General features: G+C 35.9%; 1 protein-coding gene across 2 annotated transcripts in view; it reads right to left on the bottom strand.

Annotated features, from left to right (window-relative positions):
* The window catches only part of DKK2 (dickkopf WNT signaling pathway inhibitor 2), a 134,679-nt gene that overhangs the window by 58,100 nt on the left and 58,874 nt on the right, over positions 1-17,705 (bottom strand). The gene's annotated exons all lie outside the window — the stretch shown is intronic.

Below are 17,705 nucleotides of genomic sequence, written 5' to 3'. Positions count from 1 at the left end.
TAATATGCTTTTATTTCAAAATAATAACTGTACAATTATGGGCCAGAAGAGACAAAAATTGACCTATGGTCATTTGACTTGGGTGTGTAGAGCTTATAAAAGTTTAGCTAATTGCAAACTTGACAAGAGTCAGCAATGTGACATTACTATCAGAATATTATTGTATTCTTAAGATGAATTGTGTCTAGAAGAAATGAGGTACTAATACAAAATGGTTAGACGAAATCCAGTCTTCAGATTTTAAAAGTTATACTGATAAGCAGGAACACACTCAGAAGTTAATTCCAAGGATGATGACAGCAATTTAGACTACTATGTGGCAGAAGAGAACATTGAGAATAGGAAGAGTGATGGCTGCCATCAAGGAGTTAAGGGCAGTCAGGTCAAAGAAGTATTAGATTTATTCCTCATATCATAATTTTCTGTGATAGATGGAAATTATTTGTTGTTGTCCAGATGATTCTTTCATTTTCTAGTCTCCATGACCCCATTTGGAGTTTTCTAAGCAAAGCTATGGGAGATGGTTCACCATTGCCTTCTTCAGTTAATTTGACAGATGAAGGAAGTGACTTGCCCACAATCACACAGCTAGCAAGTGTCTGAAATCAGATTGGAATTCAGGAAGATGTGTCTTCCTGACTTCAGGACACTGTATTAACTCTATCACTTAGCACTTTCCCCATGGAAATTATAGGATAACAAATTATTAGGTGATTCAAGGAAGATTATAAAAGTCATTTAAGCTGTTGCCAAATAGAATGGACTGCCTTGTGAAATAGTATACTTGACATCAGGAGCTTGGTGTCTCCCCATTAGATGTTTGTAGAGGAAATGAATGCTTTGTGTGGTAAATTAAATGAAGTATCCTTTAATTTCTCTTCAAAATTTCAAATTCTTTGGGAAAATATTGTTATATGTGCAGAAGTTCCCATGAGAACTTCTCAATGGGAAGTAACCTACAATGTACAAAGTTCCATCATCAATTTAGTGCATATCTGCTGAAACAATCCTGTCATTGCTTATGTATGCTTTTTTTACATTTATTTTAGTGTCCTTTGCTATCTTTCATCTACCTTGATAAAAAGCAATATTCATATTTTACTAAATAAATGCCTCTTTTATCCCAAATCTCTTCGTTGCTAATCAGTGTTTTATCATAAAGACTTATTCCTTTATTCTTGGAACTGTATCAGTGAAAGCACTTTATTGTATGGTACTTTGGAATAGATATACATTAATGATTCAGTTTTCTCAGATAGATCATCCATATTTAGTGGGGAGCTGTATTTTTCATACCTTTAAGTAAAGACACATTTTTTACATATAGCCAACATGATGATCAGACTATGATTTTTTGCTAATTAGTAGATCCACAGACTCAAGGACTACATCTAGAAATGCAACTCTATTTTTGATAGTTGGTATTTTTAAGGTTCACTCTAAGAAAAGCAAGATAGTAATGCCAGCATATGAGAGAACTGTGCTTTTCAATTACTCATATTCACAAAAATGAAGAAGTTAGTTCCTAGGTATCTATCCATAGTCAAACTACAAGTCTATGCTCCTTTTTATTAGGTTCATAGAATGGAGAGCTTTAGAACTGGAATACACATGAATGGCATCTAGTCCAATTTCATCATTTTCCAGATGACAAAACTGAAGCTCATTCAGGGCAAATGACTCTTAGGTGAATTGGAACAGCAATGAGTAGCTAAGATAGAAATTGATCTCAATAGGTCTGATTCTAAATACAGAATTCTCCATCCTATATGTCACTGGTTCTTTCAATCTGAACTTTTCAATCAAAGTTTTCTAGACTCCCTGTAATAATAAAAAATTAATCAAAATATTTATTGAACACTGACCATATGAGCACTGAATTTTGCTAGGTGCTTCAAGGAGAATTATAATGTAGCTTTTCCCCCCAAAGTAAAATTTGCACTTATTTCTCCAAACTAAGACATGGTATAATCAAAATGCAATTATTGGCATCATTTTTTATAGCATCTTCTCATTCAAAATATCTTCTTAACAATTCCATGAAATAAGTAGAAATATTATGACCGCAATTTAGTGAATGGTTGAGAAGTTAACATTTAGTCGGTGATCAACCTTATTCACAAATTTAACCCATGGTAATCTTTGATCAAGTACAGTAAATTTCAGAAATAATTTTAAACATTCAGAAGAAAGAAATAACCTAGTTTTTTACCTCACACATTAACAATCAGTTTGACAATAATTTTCCCCCAAAATCTGTGAATTTATTATTAAATTGCCTGAGGTTCTGTAGAGACACAGTTGAATGAAATTAAAATATAAAACATTTCTCAATGTAGCCACATAGCAATAGCTCTTTTGGCTTTCATATCACCTTTCTGAAACTTTAAGAAGCTTGCAAATCACTCAATTGCTTGATATTTTTCACATAATGAACTGATTAGTTGTGCTTCATCCATTCTGCTCTTGTGAAGTTGATTTTTTTCTCAAATAACTTTTAAGATTTTACAATAATCTCTATTAAATCCCATCTAATTAGAGTTAGTCTATTCTTCTGTTTCTTATCAACATTTGTTATATCCCATCATCCAATATCTTTTTTATACATCTCAGCATCACATCATCTATAAATCTGACAAGCATTCCACCTATGCTTTTATTCAAGTCATGATACATTTTTTTTAGGTTTTTGCAAGGTTTTAAGTGGTTTGTCCAAGGCCACACAGCTAGGCAATTACTAACTGTCTGAGACCGGATTTGAAACCAGGTACTCCTGACTCCAGGGCCGGTGCTTTATCCAGTGCGCCACCTAGTCACCCCCATGATACATTTCTTTTTTTTTTTTTTGGTTTGTTTTTAGGTTGTTTGCAAGGCAAATGGAGTTAAGTGGCTTGCCCGAGGCCACACAGCTAGGTAATTATTAAGTGTCTGAGACCGGATTTGAACCCAGGTACTCCTGACTGCAAGGCCGGTGCTTTATCCACTATGCCACCTAGCCGCCCTCATGATACATTTCTTAAGTAACACCAGTCCAAGACCTGATCCCTGGAGCACAAGACTAGAGTCCTCCTTAAAAGTTGACACTGACCTATCAATAAGTACTCTTTGAAGCCAGACATCCTACAATTTCTCTACCAATTCTACCTCAGAGGTAGCACAGTGGATAGAGAGCTGGGCCCGAGGTCAGGAGGACCTGAATTTAAATCTGATCTCAGACACTTACTAGCTGTGTAAACTTGGGAAACTCACTTAACCCTATTTGCCACTATTTCCATATCTGTAAAATGAGCTGGAGAAAGAAATGGCAAACCACTCAATATCTTTGCAAGAAAATCTCATACTGGGTCACAGAGAATCAGATATGTTTGAAACAACAGCAAGAACTACAGCTAGAAATGAAATTGGAAAATATTTAACAAAATAAATCAAAATGGAATACAGTGATATTCATATGTGATTTCCTTATCTTATTCAACAAGCTATGTTGGCTCCCTATTGCCTCTATATTCATTAACCCCTTTATCATCCAGTGTTCTTCACAACCTGTCCCTTTGCTACCTTTCCATTCTTTTCACACATCGATACCCTACATATCCTATATTTCAGTCATATTAGCCTATTTGTTGTTCCTCACACAAGTCCCTATCTCTTATCTCTCTGTCATTGTCCTGGCTATAAACTCTGCTTACCAAGCTTTCCCACCTTAGCTTGATTTCTGATTTCTTTGAAAATTCAGGTCAACTGACACCTTCCCTAGCAGAAAGTCTGTTCTGATCACCTTTGTTGCTAATGCTAACACCTATAAGATTTCCTCATACCTATTGTGTATTTATCTTCAATATACCTAGCTGTGACTCCTCCATTACAATGTAAGAACATTGAAAGCAGAGACTATTGCTTTGGCTGGCATTTCACACATGCTTGTTAATTGATACTGAATGAATGAATCTGTGCATGGATGGATGAATGAGTGAAAGAATGGAATACATATATAGCATTATGAAGAAAATCTGAAGAGACTCCTCAAATATGTTAGATTACTTGGTTTCATTGATGATCTGGCATATCTTATCTACTGTTTACCAGATAAATCAGCCCTATACAAAGATGAAATCAGAAAGGACATCAACACACTAGAACAATAAGCTCAATAAACTGGCAAATTATTGAGGCAGCAGAATAAGAGAAGGATGGGGAATGGATGGAGGCGTGTACAGCATGCTGACATGAAATTTCTATAATATGGTATTATAATCTAGCCAAAGGCAATGTGATTTTTTTAAAAAGAAGCTTCGATCTGAAGTCCCTGTCCCTCTATAATTTCTTTTTCTCTTTCTTTCTCTTCTCCTTCTTTCCCTTTCCTCTATCTCTTTCTTTTTCTCTGCTTCTTTCCCTTCCCTTCATTTTCTACATCCTTCCTTTCTTTTTCTTTTTATAACTTAAAACTATTGTGTTGTTTTTTTTTTTGCAAGGCAATGGGGTTAAGTGGCTTGCCCAAGGCCACACAGCTAGGTAATTATTAAGTGTCTGAGGCCAGATTTGAACTCAGGTACCCCTGACTCCAAGGCCAGTGCTCTATCCACTGCACCACCTAGCCACGTCAAAACTATTGTTTTTTAATAATGAATTAAATTTAAAGTTTCTCTTTGCCCACTTAACATTTGGTTATAGTTCTTTCAAATAGATGTATCTACTTAAAATGAGTGCTTTATTACTGACCTGTATGCTAAGCACAACTTTGCTACTTTTAACATCTATGTAGCCTTGAATAAATCATTTGACCTCCATAGGTCTCAGTTGTTCCATTTCTTTAATGAAAAAGTTAAAACGATGCATGTCAATTCAATAGACATTTAAACTCCTATTAATCCCTAGGATTGCAAATAAAAACACAGTACAGTCCCTGACCTTCAGGGGGGAAAGAGGGGGGAAATACAACATGGATCTGTGTAATTCAATAACTTCCTCAGCTCCTTAAGAGCATTGTCTTTTATGTTTCCTAGGGGTCAGCACAGTGCCCAGCATATTATAGGTGCTAGCTTATTGACTGTTGATTGATATTCAAAGATATTTTGGGGGGTTTTGTTGTTGTTTTTTTTAGGTTTTTGCAAGGCAAACGGGGTTAAGTGGCTTGCCCAAGGCCACACAGCTAGGTAATTATTAAGTGTCTGAGACTGGATTTGAACCCAGGTACTCCTGACTCCAGGGCCGGTGCTTTATCCACTATGCCACCTAGCTGCCCCCCAAAGATATTTTGAGAGAAATAAATTAGATTAATTCTAATGTTATTTCTAATACAATGAAGGGCTGACCAGAGAGCCCATTCTTTATGAGCTTGCACAGAATGTTTCTAATTCAACTCCTACTTTAGAAGTAACTGAAGAGTCAAATTTGAGGAGACTCATAATGGCATGTATTGGAAGCACCTTAGAGAGACTTTGGAGCATGTGTAGACATTCTGTAACTGGTTCTAGTCTGCTTAACATGTGGGAGACAGTAGCCCATTAGATTGATTACAGTTGTAGGAACACAACTGTAGACACTTTCAGAAGACCTTAGTTGCCCTCAGCTTCTTCCTTTCTCTTGATTAGACCATCACTCTTGGTTTGACTTCTCTGCTGACAATGTCTGATGAGACAGAGTACTGAAAGGAGAAGATCTTAGGCCTCTACCTTCTGAGAGCAACATGTGGTCCCATAAGTATGGTCCATAGTTCTTTCCCTGTCTCAGAACCAGTCACATGAAGTGAGGGACCAAAAATTTGGTAATCCAGACATCAAGTCCATAATGAACTTTGCAGTCAGTCAGACATCAGCATCCTGAGAAGCTAGCTACCTTTTGTTCTTAGTCCAGTAGGAGTTGTGATAAGAAGTATTTCTCTTAGTGATCCTGCATTTGAACATGAACTTGGAAAAACCAATATTATAAGGAAACTGCTAAGTCTGAGCCCACTCTCCTTAGAGCCTGTGGTGATATGGAAGAGAATGCTTTCTATAAGCCTTACTGGGGAAAAATATTGGGGTCAAATATTTGCCCTTTTTATTGTTAAACCTTCAAAATAAATATACCTTTGTAAAAGCAAGAGGATGTGAATCGGTTACACAGAACTGGGAGGCTTTCTTCCCAGTCACTTTAGGGTGGCTAATAGTGTAGGGAGGTATTGGAATGCACCAGTAGTAGTAAAGAAGAGGTATATGCCCAAACCCCTCAAGGGTACTGGAGGAGATATAGAAATTCTTTTTTTTTAAAAGGTTTTTGCAAGGCAATGGGGTTAAGTGGCTTGCCCAAGGCCACACAGCTAGGCAATTATTAAGTGTCTGAGGCCCGATTTGAACTCAGGTACTCCCAACTCCAGGGCCAGTGCTCTATCCACCGCACCACCTAGTCGTCCCAGATGTAGAAATTCTAATAGTTATGGGGGCAGCTAGGTGGCAGTGTATAGAGCACCGGCCCTGGATTTGGGATTTCCTGAATTCAAATCCGGCCTCATATACTTAATAATTGCCTAGCTGTGTGGCCTTGGGCAAGCCACTTAACCCCATTGCCTTGCAAAAACTAAAAAAAAAAAATTCTCATAGTTAAAATTTGTATAGCCCCCTAAATTTTGCGAATAAATTTTGCATATATTATTTAATTCATTCCTCACCTAGTTATAGTAGGTTCTCTTTTAAGCCCATTTGCAGGTGAGAAAATTGAAGATTAGAGAAGTTAAATGCTTTAGGTATACTCAAAGTTAATTACTAGCAATGATCTAAAAAAGAATGATAGCCATCAATCCATTGTCTGTCTCACCCTCTCAAGTCCAAACTCAGACATGATTTCTTTTAAAGTCCACTAATTCTATTCAGACATTTTTTAACCTTGCCAATTTAACACAAAACAATTTGTTGGCAAATAGTTATCTCTGAGAAATAACTGGCACCTGAAGAGTAACCACAGCCCATTTCTGACTGTAAACAAATATACAGAGGATTTTTCTACACTTTTTCTTCACAGAGGAAAAGGGTGACACTCAGAAATAACTGCCACCGAACAGAGACCCATATCAAAAGATTCTCCAAATTGCCTAATTTGAAGCAGCTGGTGTCTTTCAAATATGAGGAGTTAAAGCTTCTAGAATCATATGCACTAACCATTAAGAATGGGGAGCCTTGATTTAAACATTCCAGACTATTCTATCTGTTGGGAGATTTATATCACATAACTGTCAACTATCCCACTATTGTTCCCAGACTGTCAGGCATAAATATCAACAACAGCGTATTTCACTCATGCACTAAAATTAAAACCTTCATCCCATAATTAGCTGTAATCACGATCACATACGAATGTGATTTAATATAACTAAAATAGATGGTGTGGGATTTATTGTTGGGTTTTGTTTGAAACAGTGGTGGCATATCTTTAGGGAAACATATTGAAATGCATGAGAAGTTCTATGTAGAATGAATTAAGTAATTGCATGCTAGCCCTTTAGGGCATGAAATGACTAATTTCTTTCTTTTTTTCTTCCTTCTTTTCTTTTTCTTCCTTCATTCCTTCTTTCCTTTCTATCTCTCTTTTCTTCCTTCTTTCCTTCCTTCCTTTATTCCTTTCTTTTCATCTGCTTCTTTCCTTCCTTTCTTCCTTCCTTCCTTCCTTCCTTCCTTCCTTCCTTTCTTTCTTTCTTTCTTTCTTTCTTTCTTTCTTTCTTTCTTTCTTTCTTTCTTTCTTTCTTTCTTTCTTTCTTCTTTTCTTTCTACCTCCCTTCCTTCTTTCCCTTCTTTCTTCCTTTTTTTCCCCTTTCTTTCCAACTCTCTCCACTCAAGTTGATAATAGATTACCTCAGGACCTAATATTCAGTTCCAGAATAGAGCCCTTTGAAAATGGTTCCATGGTTTAGAAAATTACTACACTTGTTTCTGAATAGAGCCTGTATGACTTTTATTCCCCCCCGCCCCATTTTTCTTCTTCTTCCTCTCTTCTTTGGTTTTTAAATTCTTTTTTAAGCTCTTCAATGAGCTTTTATATTTGAGTCCAATTTATAGTCTGTTTTGGTACTTCTTCTGTGAGTAATTTTTTGTTGCTTTCTTCCTCAGACATGGCATTGCTGTCATCTTTATCTGTGAAGTAGTTTTTGATAATAAGCGCTCTTTTAGCTTTTTTTGCTTATCTTTGTTGTTGCAGTTCTGCTCCTCGGGTATAGGGAGTATAGGTCCAAGCTTTTATTTTGCTGGGGCTGGGGTCTGATCCCTGGCTTGTTGTTGTCCAGGCCTTGCCTTTGCAGAGGGTTTTTTCCCTTTTCCCTCCTTTATGTCCATGTTCTGACTTATTGTTTTCGACCCAGTCCTGTCCTTTACTCCAGTGTTTTCAGGGTTCAGACGTTGTTTGGGGTTGGGATCCTCCCTGCTAACTTGCTATCCAGCTGCTGGGACCTCTATTATTATTATTAAGCTGTCAGGACCTGGATTGCACTCTGGCTAAAAGCCTCCTGCTGGCTTTTCCTGCTTTCCTGCTCTCCCATGTGCAAAGAGACAGATTTTCAGTGAAGATCCTCCAAGATGTCTGCAGTTGAAAACTTCCTTGAATCATCTCTTTTTCCTAGTGGGATCTGTAGTGTGAATGTCAGAGTAGAGACTATGGATCTTTGGTAGGGAAAGGCTCCTGGAGCTCCTTAGCTTCTTGCCACCATCTCGACTCCACCTGAATAGAGCTTGAAGGAGTAGTTTATGAATTATTCTATACCATTCCCTAAGAGTTTTTAAATGAGTGTCACAAAAATCTCTGGATAGTAGACCACATAGGTACCCAGATTAGATTAGAAAATAAAGTTAATATGAAGGAAAACTTCCTATATTTCTATTTCATTACTCAATCTATCAAAAAGGACTCTTGGAACCATCAATGGTTCTATTGCACCATAGTGAATAAAGAGTACAGCATCATGACCAAGTATATAATGGTTACCTTTCATTCTCATTTTATTGAATGCTTCCATAGAAGTAGAGATATTTTAAGGATGAATTCAAGTAGAGCTTCTACTTGCATTTGCAAACACATTTCCCACACATTTCACAGAGGAATATATTTAAGCCTAGACAAAAGTTAAAGCACTAACATTGGTGGGAACATAGTTTTATAGCTCCCACAAAGATATACATACCCTCAATGTCAGAATCATATTAAAATTAGGTAACATAGATCCAATGGCTGACATTTAAGGCCTGGGGGAGGGGGAGTTCTTACATTGAATTCTGATCATTATTTGCCCTATATTTCCTTTGATTTTCCTCACTAGCCAAAAAGTCAATGATCAGGCTTGTTCTCATGATATAGCTACAATTGACTTGAATCCTTTCAGAAAAACCAAGAGCTGGGCATAATGATTATTTTCTTGCTAATCATCTAATTGTTGTAAACCATTGAAAGTAATTTCCACCTCTTAAAGATTTGTCAATCATTTTAATTGACTTTACCCCTGCCATTTTCCTAGTTATGAAGAAGTGAGAAGTAGATATATATATATATATATATATATATACATATATATATATATATATCATGTCATTATCCTAATGATATCTTTTTTATAAGCTTTCCTTTATTTCCATGTTTTATCTATCATTTTAAATATACATGAATTTAACTATTATTTACATGGAAAAATCTTTCTTTTCTCTCTCTCTTTCATTCTCTCTCTCTCTCTTTCTTTCTTTGTTTTTCCTTGCTTTCCTTCCTTCCTTCCTTCCTTCCTTCCTTCCTTCCTTCCTTCCTTCTTTCCTTCCTTCCTTCTTTCCTTCTTTCCTTCCTTCTAGTTGACACAGCATACAGAACACTGGGATCAGGAGGACCTGAGTTCAAATCTTGCCTCAGACACTTGATACTTACTAATTTTGTGATCCTAGGCTAGTCACTTAGCCCAGATTGTCTCACTAAAAAAAAAAAAGTGGTGGTCATAGTGAGAAGCTCTAAATACCACATGTCATCATCATAAAGATAGCATGGATATATATGGATCAAGGAATGAAGCATTTCTTAATCTATTTATTCTGAAGAACTGTGCTAAATTCTGCCTATACAAGTAGTAAATGTTAATAGCAAAAGTAAATAGTAATGCAAATGCAACTCCCTTTCTCAAGTTATTTACATTCTAATGCATATGGAATACATTGAATACTATAATTTGTAAAATATTCCACATATATATTATTTCATTTGATTGTTATTTCAATTGTTACATTCATTTGTTTTAATTGATAACAATCCTATCAGGTAAGAGTCATTATTACCACCCATTTTGCAGAAGAAGAAACTAAGATTAAAGGCAATTAAATGACTTGTCCAGAATTATACTAGTACTTGTCTAAGGCTAGATTTGAAATGAGGCATTCTTGACTTTATATCTGGTTCTCTATTGACCACCTAGATGTTTCACACACACACACACACACACACACACACACACACACACACATACACACACACAAAATACTTGGATGAAAACATTTTCAATTTATGCTTACAGAACTATCTGAGGAATTTTATTTAAAAAGTTCTGTGATAGGAATTGTGAGTTCTTCAGAAAACATCTCTGAGGAGCTCACTTACTAAGGCAAGTTGTCAAAATCACAATTCTGTCAAGGAAGGTAATGGTATCTAAATTTAAGATGATGCTAAGTCAACTCAAAAACTGTTAAGCATGAAGTGAATTGTCCCCTTTTTTTTATGTTTTTGCAAGGCAAATGGGGTTAAGTGGTTTGCCCAAGGCCACACAGCTAGGTAATTATTAAGTGTCTGAGGCCAAATTTGAACTCAAGTACTCCTAACTCCAGGGCCAGTGCTCTATCCACTGCACCACCTAGCCTCCCTGAATTGTCCCTTTTTTTAAAGAAAACTATGAATCCATGAATGAATTAATGGAAAGTATTTGTAAAAATACATGAAGAACTTTTAAAAAAACAGTTCCTAAATATGGGAACAGAGAAGACCTATGTAACCTTCGCTAACATCTTCTTTCATGTGGTAGGAAGGAAAGAAAAGCTCTAAGGGAACTGAAACTTATGGACAATGACTTCGGTAGCAGGCTAGGAAAGAAGGTGATTCCAGAAATTCTTTCTGAAGTTCTTGGCTCTAGTTACAATGTCAGTATTTCAATGAGGCCACTATGAATAATAGTCAAGAAGAGAGTTATAATTCAACAGTTGTAAACTATGAGAAATATGATTTATTTGGGGTTATTCACCCAACACTGATACTATCATCTGTCCTGGTTGAAGAGAATTATTACTGAGGAGAATTATGAGAGGAAAAACTGATATGTTAATAGAAATATTGTGACTGGCCAGCAAGAGAACTTCCCTCAGTTTAAATAAAAAATGATAGCCATTCAGAGAAAAATTAGATGTCACAATGTGGGGACTTTTTAAAAATTTTATTTATTTAAGGCAATGGGGTTTAGTGACTTGCCTAAGGTCACACAGTTAGGCAATTATTAAGTGTCTGAGGCTAGATTTGAACTCAGTTCCTCCTGACTCCAGGGCTGGTGTTCTATCCACTGCACCACCTAGCTGCCCTGGGAGATTGTTTTTTAGCAAAATCATATTATTTACCATAAGATAATTTAGAATTATTTGCTTCTAATGATTTCAAATTACTAAGAAACTACTGGTGGATAGTACAAGTAAGCAATCACTGTATTATTCCTCACACATAGTTCTTCTTGCCTATCCCTTTCCTTTCCTTGGTATATTCAGACCCTCTCCTCATTTTGAATGAAGTCTTCAAGCTAGCTCAGGGAAGTTACTAAACTGTCCACTAAACTTCAGAATGAAGGTTCTCAATGTTGGTTCCTAAGGTCTCCAAGATAAATAGCATGACTGCAAGTGTTGGTAGATATTTATGTAGACTGAAAGGACTTGCTGAACATATGAAGGCTTAGTTGCATGTACTTCAGATAATTTTTCAGTGTCCACTTAGACAATTTTGGCCCAGGACTATGAAACGCCCATCTCCCTTTCAGCCAGAAAGCAGTCATCCATAACAACAACAGAAAATCTAGTTTCATGAGATATTCATGCATAAATGTGCATTAACTCTGAATTCAATCTTGTTTTTGGAGGGCAGGTTGCATTGGGTGGACCTGTTATTGCAAAGAAAGCCATACAGGAGGTCAACATTAATTCTCTCTCCTCATTTTAATCCAAGAACATCAGTCCTTTCCATGAATAGCAGAGGAATAACAGGGAGGAATAAAAGAAATATCTCAAATTAACCCTTTTGGTGCTACTACATCTGGGACACAGCTGCTCGTCTTTGAAGTTTTGCTTGCACCATTGAAATCATAATGGAATGTCATGACGTACCTGATTCTAGAGGAAGCATTGGAAATGTTCTTTTTTGGCCAACATATGAGGCATTTAAAGCCAGGGTGATGCAGTTAACTACACAAATAGCTATCAGTAGAACATAAAAATTGTTTCTTCATTTGATTTTCCATCAGTTACTATTTTCCCATTGCTGAAAAATTCTTAGGAAGAGTGAATAAGCAACCTTATAAAATTTAAAATAGCATTGCTTACTCTTACTCTGACTTTTCCTAATTGAATGACCTTAAGCAAGTCACTCAGCCTCCTTGAGTTACAGATTCATCATTTGTAAAATGAGAGGGCTGGACTAGATTCCCTCTGAGATTCCTTCCACCACTAGATCTATGATCCTCATTCCATGATCTGCTGATATCTTACCACAATTGTCTTCCAAAGATATTAAGGTCCCACAGGATTAATGGAGAAATGTCCTTTCTTTCATAATATTTGACTTACACAAAAATAAACTACAATGATAACACCTGGTAGGTACTTTAATGTTTGCAAAGCTTAATATATACATTATGTAACTACCGCACCCTGGTGTTTTAAACTCTCCACAATCTGCCTTCATCCTGCCTTCTCAATCCACTCATTTCTCACATTCACACACTCTTCACTACAATAGGCTGGCTTGCAAACTATATACCATATGCAACAATGCATCTCTCAAAAGGGGATCTTGGTGCAAAGTGTTCTTCAGTCCATGTGTGGAATGTACTCTTTTCTGATCTCTGTTTCACAGTATCCCTAGCTATCTTCAAAGTAGCACAATTCAGGTGCTACCTTCCCCAGAAAGCCTTTTCTGATGTTTCCAGAACTCATTACTGTTATTGCTTTGTATTAAGTTGTTTCCATACATAGTACTTGTAAAATGTTACAAGATATGGTTATACCACCCACCACTCCTAGTCACATCTTCTTTGCACATGGTAGATTTGCATTTCATGCACAATCATCTTTTTAATTGTATTATTATCGACATGCTTGTTTTGTTCTGTGAGTTGAAAATAAAATAACATTTTAAAATATGCTGAACAAATTCTATCATTGGTCAGTCACAAAAATTTCAATGAATTCATATCTATTTTCCCTCTCTTAATTCTCTCCAGGTTATCCATCCTCAAACTAGATAGATTTAGAAATCTTAGGTGAAAAACCTAAAATAAAGTATATTAGTTAATGGAAGGTACTGTTGGGGTCCATGACTAGTTTCGTTTTATCCTTGAATTCTCAATATCTAGCAAAGGGTCCTTTACTTAGCAAATACTATAATTCCTGCTCCTCAGAAGTCATTTCAGGGTGGTTAAGTGATATAATGGATAGAGTACTGGCCCTAAAATCAGAAGGATCTGAGTTAAAATCAGACCTCAGATAACTGAACTTAATAGCTGTGTGACCCACTACTGGGTCTATACCCTGAAGAGATTATAAAAAATGGTAAAAACATCACCTACACAAAAATGTTCATAGCAGCTCCGTTTGTGGTGGCAAAGAAATGAGGGAATATCCATCAATTGGGGAATGGCTGAAAAAACTGTGGTATATTTATGTCATGGGACACTATTTTTCTATTAGAAACCAGGAGGGATGGGAATTCAAGGAAGCTTAGAAGGATTTGCATGCTGAGTGGAAGGAACAGAACCAGAAGAACATCGTATGCCCTAACAACAACATGGGAATGATGATCAACCTTAATGGACTTGCTCATACCAACAGGGCAACAATCAGGCACAATTTTGGAATATTTGTAGATGGAGAATACCATCTGTATCCTGAGAAAGAATTGTGGAGTTTAAACAATGACCAAAGACTATTATCTTCAGTTTTTTTTAAAAAAAATGTCTTATTATTTAACTCTGCTATAACTCATACTATATGTTTCTTCCTTAAGGATATGATTTCTCTTTCATCACATTCAACTTAGATCAATACATATTTATGGGAATGATGTAAAGACTAACAGACTGCCTTCTGTGGAGGGGGGGAGGGAAACATGATTGGGAGAAAAATTGTAAAAATGAAAATAAATAAAACCTTTCTAAAATTAAAAAATAATAAAAATCTTTTAGGAGAAAAAAAAGCAAGTTAAAGTTTCCATGCCAATCATTAATGGGCAAGATAGGGAAACATTTTTTAGAAAAAAAAATGTTACTTTAATTTCTTATTTGTAATGATGATGATGTGATACTATTATGATAATGTTATAATAACTTAGGTATTATCATTCCAGTTTTACAGATAATAAAAATGAGGCTGTGGTTGGTTAAGTGATTTGATAAGGATTCCTTAGGTAGTATGAGTCAGAGGTAAGATTTGGATTCAGACCTTCCTGATTCTTAAGTCTAGCATACTAACATACCATGCTTCCTCATATTCACAGAAATTTTTTTCTAGACAGAATACTTTAAAATATCCTTAACATATTATTAAATGAGTTGGACAATGATGACAATTTTGATATTTAAGTCCTTTCAGATAAACAATATGACATTTTTTTCTTATCCCTATTTTTACTTCTCCCTAGTGAATTTTTCTGAAGTTTGCAAAGAATTTGTCTTGGAACTTTTAAATCTTTCCTCCTGATTGTGCTGCTACTTATAAGCCCCACACAATCTAAAGAGCTAAAAATTGGAGAAACTTGGTTGGCTAATTTATCATTAAATCTAAATCTTTGCTGCCCAGATTTTAGCAGTCTCCTTTGTTGATCTCTGTCATTTTCCTAATAGGGAGTCATTTACTTTTCCTTGTATAGCACCCAATCCAGTGTTCCTAAGTCTGCAATCACTGGGATTCTTGGTATGATTCTCTTCTCTTCTGGCAGATCCTCATTCAAGTGTTTCAGCAGAGAGAAATTAGCCAAAGTCCTGCTTGATTTTGAAGAGAGAAACTCTGACATGCAGCTTCCATATGAGAGATGTAGGGATGAAGAATTCTTATTGCACTTGGTTATGAAGTGAGGATTGGAGGTCTTTTCTTCATTGGACATCTAAGTGACTAGCAAATTAGGTCTATATTCAAGTTAAGAGTTGAGTTCAAATCTGAAATCAGAAACTCCCTAGGGAAAGTCATTTAACTCTTCTGCTTCTATTTCCTTATTTGTAAAATGAGGATAATATCACTTATCTCCCAGGGTTGTTGCAAAGAACATTTGTAAACTACTATGCAAAGTTTAAATGCTAGTGATTATCATTATTTATTGGTTCTTAGTAGGGCCGCCTGGAGTTGGGAGGACCTGAGTTCATATTTGACCTAACTTTACTGGTTGTGTGATCCTGGATAAATTACTTAATCTAATTTGCCTCAATTTCCTCTTCTTTAAAATGAACTGAAAAGGAAAGGGCAAACAACTTTAGTATCTTTGCCAAGAAATGACCCCCTCCCCCAAATCATCACAAAGTTAACTGAAAATGACTAAACAACAAGAACAATAATTCTCAGTGTTGTGAAATCTTATATCTTTACCCAATCTGTGACAAAAAATATCAGTCAGAAAAGAAGAAAAAATAAAGAAGTATTAAAGAAAGGAAACTAAAGAATTTATAACAATAAGTTAGGTCTCTGTATTAAAAAATGCATTTCTTTGCTTGTCTTTAAAATCTATTTCTCTTCATAATAAAATGAGATAAATCCACTTCTGACTGTCTTGGAATCTTCAAAGACACAGAGTCATTTAGAGAAAAAGAGTAGAAGTATCCTCAAATACAAATATTACTGAGATAACATTCTCATGCTCAAGGACAAGAGATCATAAAACTCCTATCCCATTGACAGCAGAATACAAGAGCAGTGTCTTTCACATTAGAGATAAATGTTTTTACTTTATTTCTGAAGAAAGGAATATATGATTAGTCCATGAAGACTGTTGGACCAGAAATTTACTTTTATTGAATTATTCAAATATTGTAGCTGAAAAAAACTCTGAAAACCAGACTTCCCCACCTAAGGCTTCTGAAGATTTTACTCACAAAATTTAAGGATTGTAGAATGAAGGAGACTTTTTCATAGATCTATTGTTGGTTTTCTTTGTCATAAATAAGAACTACAAGGACAAGGAAACAGGGTCAATTGCTCTCTTCAGTGACAGAATTGTGACAGGAACATAAACTGTAAACTGATCTACTTTCAGATTCAAAGGAAACAGGAAATTAGAGTTACTGTTGTTGTGGCTTTGGGGACGGCTCTTCATCCTGAGGTTCTCTGGTTGACATCTCATTTAACTTCATTCTACATGACATCAGGGCTTTAAACTCTATGTACCAAATCATTTTTTTAAAATTTTTATTATATTTTTGTATTAAACAGATTTTAAAAATATTACTAAAAGAAAATAGCATATTTCTCCATGATCCAGTGGAAAGAACATAGACACCTGGAATCAGGGGACCTGGCTCTGAATATCACCTCTGATAATTCTCCTATGTGACTTTTGGTCAAGTCATTTCATTTTCCCTGGGCCTCAATTTCCTTATAGGTAAAATGAAAGGAGTTAGCTAGATGGATTCTCAGGTGTCTTCTGGCTCTCAAATCCATGATCCCATGTTCTGTCAGTTCTTTTATTTTTCCTAGAGATTTCTGTGAGACAAATGCAATTATTATGTACTAATGCCTCTCCTTTGCTATTTTGGAAGTATGAGTGTACTGGAATATATGGGGACAGAGTAGGAATTGAGTGCAAAGGGGTACTGGAAAAAAACATGTGAGTATTCACTGAGCAAAGGTATAGTGGGTGGTAGGTATTTAAACATGTTCATAAAAGACATGTCCATTTACTTCCCAAGTGAGGGAACAACATCCTCTTTCCCTGAGATTAGTGCCACATATAGGAAACAGTGTGGTACAACAGACAGATAGCAGGCTTTGGAGTCATGGTAAGGTGTGCTTAAATCTTACCAACAGCTGGTGGGATCCTGGGGGAAAATCACTTAATCTCTCAGGGCCTCTAGGCAACTCTCTCAGACTATAAATTAGCCTGAATGGTGTGGATCTGTGCTACTTGAGGGAAATTCTCCAAGGAAAGTTTCTTATAATAATTAAATCAAAGACCTGGTCAAATATCCACTGAGTGGTCACACATATGTGTGCATGTGTATACATGTAATTCAGAATATAAATATACAATAGTCATATCTGTGTGAAAAGATCCAAGAAAAATCTAGACTCTATGTAAAATTATTATGGTGATTTCAATAGATTTGGGGGACATTTTTTCTCCTCATGGACATGTGGCTTTCCTGAGGCAGCTAGCAGTGGATAAAGCATAGATCTGGAGTCAGAAAGACCTGAATTCAAACACTATCTCAGAAACTATGTTAAACTGGAAAAGTCAGTCTCTCAACCTTACTTTTTTAAAGTAAGGTT

Source organism: Macrotis lagotis, chromosome 3, assembly GCF_037893015.1.
Source record: "Macrotis lagotis isolate mMagLag1 chromosome 3, bilby.v1.9.chrom.fasta, whole genome shotgun sequence".
Taxonomy (NCBI): domain Eukaryota; kingdom Metazoa; phylum Chordata; class Mammalia; order Peramelemorphia; family Peramelidae; genus Macrotis; species Macrotis lagotis.
This window is presented reverse-complemented; position numbering and strand designations above follow the sequence as displayed.